Below are 10,499 nucleotides of genomic sequence, written 5' to 3'. Positions count from 1 at the left end.
GAGCTGTCCGTAAGACAGCCAAGCTCGACTATTCGAAATATTGTCCCAGAAGCAGGAAAATATTACCCAAAAAGGTTAAATATCAAAAGAGTTTTAAGTTCAAAAGGGGGAATAATTTGACCAAAATGCATATCAGTTATGGGACTTGCTGCTCTTAACTAGTTTTATAACCTTGAAGGCACATGTGAAGGTTCAATTCAATATCTGCATTAGTTTTGGAGATAGAAACTTGCATGTAAAACTTTAACCAGAATTTTCAAAGTCCAAAAGGGGGCATAATTTGCCCAAAATACATGCCAGAGTTATGGGACTTGATCCAGTGAGGTTAGTAATTGATCTAGAAAAAGAAAAAATAAGTTTCAAATCTATATATCTTTTAGAAATAGCTGTATGTACTTGCACGCAAAACTTTAACCAGAATTTGCTAAGTCCAAAAGGGGGCATAATTTGGACAAAATGAAGGTCAGAGTTATGGGACTTGCTGCTATCAACTAGTTTTATAACCCCGACGACACGTGAAGTTTCAAATCAATATCTGCATTAGTTTTGGAGATAATAACTTGCATGTAAAACTTTAACCAAAATTTTCTAAGTCTAAAAGGGGGCATAATTTGCTCGAAAAACATGTCAGAGTTATGGGACTTGACCCAGTGACATTGGTAATTGATCTAGAAAAAGAAACAAGAGATCACAGAGTGATCTTGGCGCCCACCAATGTGCCATTTTTGAGTGTTCCAAATTTCAAGACTTACTGACTAGCTCAAGGTCAAATTTCATTTCCGTACACAACACTTTGCATGTGGTCCAAATTCGAAAGCTGTAGCTTGAGAAATGTGAAAGAAAGTAGGTCACTAGGTCAAAATCAAGGTCAAATTACACTTCAGAACACAAATTTATGCATGTGGTCCAAATTTAAAGCCTGTACCTTCAAAAATGTGGAAGTAGGTCACTAGGTCAATGTCAAGGTCAAAGTTTGTTTTGGTACACAATCCTATGCATGTGGTCTAAATTTGAAGCCTGTAGCTACAGAAATGTGAAAGTAGGTCACTAGGTCAATCTTAAGGTCAAAGTTCATTTCGGTACACAAAACTATGCATGTGGTCCAAATTTGAAGGCTGTAGCTCGAGAAATGTGAAAGTAGGTCACTAGGTCAAAATCAAGGTCAAATTGTATTTCGGAACACAGAACTATGCATGTGTTCCAAATTTGAAGCCTGTACCTTCAAAAATGTGAAAGTAGGTCACTAGGTCAATGTAAAGGTCAAAGTTTGTTTCGGTACACAAAACTATGCATGTGGTCCAAATTTGAAGGCTGTAGCTTGAGAAATGTGAAAGTAGGTCAGTAGGTCAAAATCAAGGTCAAATTCCAATTCAGAACACAAAACTATGCATGTGGTCCAAATTTGAAGCCTGTACCTTCAAAAATGTGAAAGTAGGTCACTAGGTCAAAGTCAAGGTCAAAGTTTTTTTCAGTGCACAAAACTATGCAAGTGGTCCAAATTTGAAGGCTGTAGCTACAGAAATGTGAAAGTAGGTCACTAGGTCAAAATCAAGGTCAACTCATGTCAAGGTTCATCTTGCCACTCAAAACCATACATGTGGTCCAAATTTGAATGTTGTAGGTTATTGACAAGAAGATTTTAAAATCTTTTCCCTATATAAGTCTATATGAATCATGTGACCCCCCAGGGCGGGGCCATATTTGACCCTAGGGGGATAATTTGAACAAACTTGGTAGAGAACCACTAGATGATGCTACATTACAAATGCCAAAGCCCTAGGCTTTGTGGTTTGGACAAGAAGATTTTCAACGTTTTTCCCTATGTAAGTCTATGTAAACCATGTGACCCCCGGGGCGGGGCCATATTTGACCCTAGGGGGATAATTTGAACAATCTTAGTAGAAGACAATTAGATGATGTCATATACAAAATATCAAAGCCCTAGGCCCTGTGGTTTTGAACAAGAGGTTTTTCAAAGTTTTTCCCTATATAAGTCTATAAAAACCATGTGACCCCCGGGGCGGGGCCATATTAGACCCCAAGGAAATATTTTGAATCATCTTGGTAGAGGACCACTAGATGATGCTTCATACCAAATATCAAAGCCCTAGGCTCTGTGGTTTTGGACAAGAAGATTTTCAAAGTTTTTCCCTATATAAATCTTTGTAAATTATAGAAATAAACAAAGGGCCATAACTTACTAAAAAATTGTTGAACCAGTCTGATTTTCAGGGGGACACAACTAGGGTACCAATACATCATTCTGACAAAGTTTGGTCAAAATCCCCCAGGTAGTTTCTGAGGAGATGCGATAACGAGAAATTGTTAACGGACGGAAGGACGGACGGACTGACGGACGGACGGACGGACGGAAGGACGACGGACCACGGACGCAGAGTGATTTGAATAGCCCACCATCTGATGATGGTGGGCTAAAAATAAGTTTCAAATCTATATGCCTTTTAGAAATAACTGTATGTACTTGCACGCAAAACTTTAACCAGAATTTTCTAAGTCTAAAATTGGGCATAATTTGGCCAAAATGAAGGTCAGAGTTATGGGACATGCTGCTATCAACTAGTTTTATAACCCCGAAGACACATGTGAAGTTTCAAATCAATATCTGCATTAGTTTTGGAGATAGTCACTTGCATGTAAAACTTTAACCAAAATTTTCTAAGTCTAAAAGGGGGCATAATTTGCTCAAAATACATGTCAGAGTTATGGGTCTTGACCCAGTGAGGTTGGTAATTGATCTAGAAAAAGAAAAAATAAGTTTCAAATCTATATGCCTTTTAGAAATAGCTGTATGCACTTGCACGCAAAACTTTAACCAGAATTTTCTAAGTCCAAAAGGGGGCATAATTTGGCCAAAATGAAAGTCAGAGTTATGGGACTTGCTGCTATCAACTAGTTTTATAACCCCGAAGACACATGTGAAGTTTCAAATCAATATCTGCATTAGTTTTGGAGATAGTAACTTGCATGTAAAACTTTAACCAAAATTTTCTAAGTCCAAAAGGGGGCATAATTTGCTCAAAATACATGTCAGAGTTATGGGACTTGACCCAGAGAGGTTGGTAATTGACCTAGAAAAAGAAAAAGTAAGTTTCAAAGCTATATGCCTTTAATTGATGGCTGTATGTACTTGCATGCAAAAACTTAACCAAGGTGTGACGCCGACGCCGACGCCGACGCCGACGCCGACGCCAGGGTGAGTAGAATAGCTAGACTATTCTTCGAATAGTCGAGCTAAAAATCAACACTTACCGAATCAGTTATATAAGTCGAGCCACCTTGCACCAAGTATGGCAATCTGCTCTTATTGAAACCAGTATGTCAGTCAAGCCATATTGAACCATGTAACGGAATCTACTCTTGTTGAATCCAATATGTCAACCAAGACTGATGGAATTATGTATGACAATCAACTCTTATTGAATTTAGTAAGTCAGTCAAGCTGTATTGAACTATTATGGCCACCTACACTTATTGAATCCAGTATGTCAGTAGAGTCATATTGAACTATGAAAGGGAATCTACTCTTATTGAATCCAATATACCAGTCAAGCCATATTAAACCATGTATGGCAATCAACTCTTATTGAATCCAGTATGTCAGTCAAGTCACACTGAACCATGTGTGGCAATCAACTCTCATTGAGTCAAGTATTTCAGTCAAGCCATATTGAACCGTGAAAGGAAATCTACTCTTATTGAATCCAGTATGTCAGTCAAGCAAAATTGAGCCATGTATGACAATCAAATGGTATTGAATCCAGTATGTCAGTCAAGCCAGACTGAACCATGTATGGCAGTCTACACTTTCTGAATTCGGTATGTCAGTCAAGCCATATATTGAACCATGTAGGGCAATCTACGCTTATTGAATCCAAAATGTCAGTCAAGTCAGATTGAACCATAAATGAAAATGAATTCGTATTGAATCCAGAATGGCAGTCAAGCCACATTGAACCATGTTGTTGTTGTCTTATAGTTCCTGCCGTTCTTCGGCGCACTTCCCTTTCCGAGAATGAATACATTTCATAAATATAGTTACACATGTATGACAATCACCTTTTACAAGGGATGGCAACGAATATTCGTTCATTACATGAATATTTGAATACTGTTTCACTTATCGAATATTCGGAACAAGAGGGCCATGATGGCCCTATATATCGCTCACCAGAGTTGATCTGGCCTACTGACCTAGTTTTTGACCTCACATGACCAAGAGTTGAACTTGACCTAAAGATCATCAAGACAAGCATTCTGACTAAATTTCATTAAGATTTGGTTACAACTGTGGCCTCTAGAGATTTCACAAGCTTTTCCTTTGATTTGACCGGTTGGCCTAGTTTTTGACCTAACATGACCAAGATTCGAACTTGACCTAGAAGTGATTAAGACAAACTTTCTGACTAAGTTTCATAAATATTGGGACACAACTGTGGCCTTTAGAGTGTTCATAAGCTTTTCATTTGATTTGACCAGGTGACCTAGTTTTTGATCCAACATGACCCAGTTTCGAATATTCGGAACAAGAGGGCCATGATGGCCCTATATATCGCCCACCAGAGTTGATCTGGCCTACTGACCTAGTTTTTGACCCCACATGACCAAGAGTTGAACTTGACCTAGAGATCATCACGACTAACATTCTGACCAAGTTTCATAAAACTTGGGACACAAATGTGGTCTCTAGAGTGTTCACAAGCTATTCCTTTAATCTGATTTACTGAATTAGTTTTTGACCCCACATAACCCAGTTTCAAACTTGATCTAGAAATCTTAAGACTAACATTCTGACCAAGTTTCATAAAGATTGGTTCAAAAATGTGGTCTCTAGAGTGTTCACAAGCTTTTCCTTTGATCTGACCTACTGACCTAGTTTTTGAACCCGGATGACCCAGTTTCAAACTTGACCAAGAGATCATCAAGACTAACATTCTGACCAAGTTTCATAAAGATTGAGTCACAAATGTGGCCTCTAGAGTGTTCACAAGGCAAATGTTGACGCACGACGCACGCCGACGCACGCAGGACACACGCCGGACAATGACCAGTCACAATAGCTCATATTGAGCAATTTGTGCTCTGGTGAGCTAAAAGATATAAGATAATGAAAAATAAATCACATAACAGTTAAATGAAAGAACAAAAAGAAAATGTCTGTTTATTTAATTGTTATGTCTGTAAACAAAAGCGTATTTTGTTTACTATGTATCGATATGTACCTATGACTAATTCTTGACATAGTCGTGATTTGTCTCTATTTTATATCTTGAAGTTGCCTTCCTTGAGTGGATATTTTGCCATGAGCGAATTTATGATTTACAGCCTATGTCTCCGTGAATTCAAAATTGCGCAAAAATATCTACGACCGTTCAGCGAAAATTTGTCTCCGTGAATTCATATACACTTACATTATCTGAATGAAAAGACAAATCAATGCATTTCCTATACAGGAAAAAAAGTCAAAATCAGTTTTCAGACAAAGAGATGTAAAGTTAAACCAACTGTTTTTTCTTTAAATTACCCTTATTCGATCCCGCAGTGAATATACTGTCAAAATGCAAGCAATGCCTCCTTCTATTTTGAAATATTTCACGCGATCATCAGATAGGAAACACATACGTGAGGGCTATATCCCTGTAAGAAATAAATAATTAGTCAATGACTGAAGTACTTTCAGTATAAATGAAAGTAGAATATATATTATTCCTTGTCGCTGACTATAGGGACTATGAAAAAACATGTAGGATTTTGAGCTGATTTGTTGATCAGCTGATACAGTAAACCTCGCTTATAAGGAACAGCTTGGGACCTCTAAAAATTATTCCTTATAACCGAGGTTCCTTATATCCGTATAGCGATCTAGTTCCTTGTAACCGAGGTTTGTATAATGAACACAATTTGTATAGCGAACACTATTTGACCCACGATTGAAAAGGGCTAGACCCACATTTGAAAAGGGCTATGTGTTCAGACTCCGGGCCGACCATGAAGCCTTATGTGAGAAAGTTGTGAGTCTAGTAGTAGTACCGGTACTTTCCTGGAGAGATGGTAAGGTAAACTGTCTGCATGTATATGACTGAAATGGTGTTGAAACACGGCGTTAAAGCTAAACAATATGGTGGCTGATTTCTGCCATTTCGCGTTTTCGCCCCGCAACCCCGCCGAGCGAAAACACGAGAATTAACAAGTTAAACTGGCGGGTGGCGCTGGGCGAAAACTCGCTATTTAGCGTGGGCACGGAGCGAAAACACGATAATTAGCGGGGTTGCGGGGCAAGATTTAGTAACTGGTATGTCGGGGCGTGGAACGAAAACACGATAATTAGCGCTGCTTAAACGTTGAGTTTTCGCACCGCGCCCCGACATTCTAGTTACTAAATCTCGCCCCGCGACCCTGCTGCTAAATAGCGAGTTTTCGCCCCGCGATCCCGCCAAGCGAAAACAAGAGAATTAACAAGTTAAAATGGCGGGGGCGCGGGGCGAAAACTCTCTATTTAGCTGGGGCGCGGAGCGAAAACACGATAATAAGCGGGGTCACGGGGCGAGATTTAGTAACTGGGATGTTGAGGCGCGGTGCGAAAACTCGACGTTTAAGCAGCGCTAATTATCGTGTTTTTGCCCCGCGCCCCCGACATACCAGTTACTAAAATCTCGCCCCGCGACCCCGCTAAACAGCAAGTTTTCGCTCCGCGACCCCGCTAAATAGCGAGTTTTCGCCCCGCGCCCCCGCCATTTTAACTTGTTAATTCTCGTGTTTTCACTTGGCGGGGTCGCGGTGTGAAAACGCGAAATGGCAGAAATCAGCCACCATAAAAATAAGCAAAAATGTACGTCGGTAAGAATGTCCGTAATTTCTAAATTTGTGTTTATTTTTGTCTGTTATTTCTATCTTCTTTTTAGAGAGCGCTACATTATGACTATAAGATATGTTACAGTTTCTCCCCTTACCTTGTTCGAGAATTGGCATCAATACTTATATCAAATAAATGTTCAAATTTTTATTTTGCACACATTATCCATGTTGTCATGTACATGTACAAGGGAAATATCGTATAGAAATCAAACCTTCAACATTAATACAGCAAGATCAAGACACTAGATACGGATTAAAGTGTAACTTATACCTATATATAGTTTTGCTATAGTCCATTTTAGCACCTGCTATAATGTTTACAATTAAAGATTTGGTAAAATGGACTGTTTGCCATTGTTAATTACACGTAATTAGCACGTTTATTTAGGACAGTATGAGACAATAATGACCAATATTGATACCCCAGGGATTACATGACTGTTACTGATTTTCGTTCACCATTGTTAACATGAAACACCTAATACATGTAGCTCTCGAAAATAATCTTGAGAGTATATTAGCCTACTATCGTCTATTATTCTGTAAATGTTAATAATGATATTATATTATTTATTATTATTTATTATTATTTTCTTTTTATCGTATCCGTTAAAAATAAAGATCGTAATTCTAAATTAATAATTTGTGTTTATTCATGTGCATGAAAGCGCGTGCAAGTGCCGACGTTACTCCAATGTTACCAGCGATACTCCCATTTTTTTCTGGTTTTCAATTTTTTTTATTCTTTATGTCTGTTTGCTATAACCGAGGGGTCGTTCTTTGGGACTGGAAAAAGTGTTCCTTATAACCGAATGTTCCTTATAACGGAGTTCCCTATAACCGAGGATTTTTACATTGGATAAAGAAAGAATTAGATCGGGGAACTGAAAATTGTTCCTTATAACCGAGTTCCTTATAAGTGAGGTTTACTGTAACCGAATAGAACATTCGGTTATAAGGAACACTTTTTCCTAGATATGGCTCAAATCTGGAGGTTTTTGTTACTGGTGTTACTAAGGGGCCTGTAAATGACAGTATATTTTACTTTTATAACTGTAGTGGATGTTACCCCTTGTGCCATTTTTGTTACTAGAAGCTATATAGGCTGTTACCTTTTGTTACTAGTGTTACTAAGGGGCCTGTAGATGAAAGAATATTTTACTTTTATTACTAAAGTGGATGTTACCCCTTGTGCCCTTTTTGTTACTAGAAGTATATAGGCTGTTACCTTTTGTTACTTGTGTTACTAAGGGGCCTGTAAATGAAAGAATATTTAACTTTTATAACTGTAGTGGATGTTACCCCTTGTGCCCTTTTTGTTACTAGAATTAAGTATATAGGCTGTTACCTTTTGTTACTAGTGTTACAAGGTACGCATAGATAAGCGGACATTTTTATTCACATGAACTATATGTCTGCATGGTTCTGATGTGACATTTTGTTACTAAGACACAGAACATTTGTTACTGGTACAAAAATACAACAAAAATACTAGGGTATGTAGCAACCACCAGATTTAGGCCATATATGTCTGTAAATGTAAACCGTTATAAATCCGGATCAGCTGACATGTTTAGAATGCATTAATTGCCGACAATAAAACATTATATGCATTTGGCTCAGATTAAGTTGATGAAAGAAGCTCCGAAGTTGGAAGACAAAGTAACTAACTGTGGAAAATTTATCGATAATTTCAACACAAAAAAGTTGAAAAAACCTCGGCAAGTAACTATATTCTTCTAGCAAATGACATTTCACACTCAGTTTAAATTAAACGTTTTTTTTTCCCGATTGGTAATAAATTTGTTACTTACTTTGGATTTTCTTAAATGATAAATCCTACTTTCTCAGTATTTTTTAGAAAAAAAACAACAACAACAAAACGTTCAATTTGTCTTCTATTAAGAACTGATATCTCTGACACATTTTGATGAATAGCCTGAAACAAACACAAGCACATGGCAGCTAAACGTCGGCATAATTTTCCTTTATTGATTTTCTTTGATGTGGGATGAAAGTTAACCGGTTAGGTATTGCCAGGTGAATGACGTAATTTGACATAATTCCAGGATTCTACCATAGGTGCCCGTCCAGTCTTGGTGCCCATATGGGTGCCGCCCCCTCAAAAAAAAAAATAAATAAATAAAAACACTGTTTTAAGCCTAAAACGAAAAAAAAATTTTTTTTGATTTCCCCCCCCCCCCCCCCCCCCCCCCCCCTATATATACTCATATGGAAAAGGTGCATGTCTTGCCGTAACGCTATGGAGGTTTACTAGGACACGCTGTGGAACAACCAAAATGTCCAGTTCAGTACCAATGCAAGCTACCCTGCTGCAATTTACACATCATGCATTTATAAAATAGTAAACAATCCTATTCTACCTAGTAAACAGCCTTAAATAACTTACATTTAAATTCAAACAAGCCAAATTGTCTAGACACTTGCAAAATAACAGTGACGATCCGCCATTTTGTTTCAAAACGAAAGTAGAAAACCTATTCCGTTGTTTGCGTCTTAGAATTTAAATGTAAGTTTTTAAGGCTGTTTACTAGGTAGAATAGGATTGTTTACTATTTTATAAATGCATGGTGAATGAATTTTTTTTTCGTTTTGGGCTGAAAACAGTGTTTTTAATTTTTTTTTTTTTTTTTTGGAGGGGCGGCACCCATATGGGCACCAAGACTGGACGGGCACCTGTGGATTCTACTCCAAGTAAAATGTAGTGGATTTCCATTATGTAGCTGAACAACAGTAAGTTTGTTGATTTTAATAAAAATGTTGATTGTTGCTATACATATAATGAAACAATAAAATATTTTTTTGTAAAATAAAATATTTTCTAATCGTTCTAATGGTACTTTTCTCTAAATTCTGTTACTTTGTTACTTGGAAGTGTCTAGCTGTCCGGTAACCGGCCTGCGTTCTAGTCGTCCGGTTACCGGACGGCTAGCAAATCCTCAGGGGATTTTCTAGTCGTCCGGTAATTAATTTTCTAATGAATAAGACATGATTTTATATAGTTTTAATGTTATTTACTTAAGATATCGATACTTATCTGTAAACAAAAGTTTGTGTAAATACATACAATAATCATTTACAATAAATCACTGCATTATTCAGCCGATAAAATGGAAGTTTGCCGAACTCAATAATGGCGAGATCGACGTGACGTCACTTATTAAAATCTGTTCATCTGGAGGCTTTTATGGGATCGGAATTTTTAAAATTAAAACAGTTTTGAAGAACTTTCAATTTTCATATTTTAGTATTCAAATATTTTTGAATGAATTACCGTTTTGAATGACATCTAATTTCAAAAGCGGGAGCGTGATGTTCAAAACTTTAAGAAAAGCAGTAGTTAAGCGTTCATAATTAATCCATTTTATTTTGAAATAATTATAATAGTCAAAATTAATGAATGCATTGCCTTTTTTAAGCTTTCCATTCTTCAAAAAATAAATATAAATTTGTGTTTTAATAATTAAAGTTTAGGCCGTTAGAAAAAAACATCACTTTTTACAAAATAGCATATGGACGTTCGGCGCTCAATGTTTTATCATTTCTAAAAATAGAATATCAACAGATTTGTAAACAAACACGGTCTCTTGCGTTTAATCGACTGA

Source organism: Mercenaria mercenaria, chromosome 15 (assembly GCF_021730395.1).
Source record: "Mercenaria mercenaria strain notata chromosome 15, MADL_Memer_1, whole genome shotgun sequence".
In the NCBI taxonomy this organism is placed as follows: domain Eukaryota; kingdom Metazoa; phylum Mollusca; class Bivalvia; order Venerida; family Veneridae; genus Mercenaria; species Mercenaria mercenaria.
The sequence above is the reverse complement of the archived record's forward strand: the minus strand, read 5'-3'. Positions refer to the sequence as shown.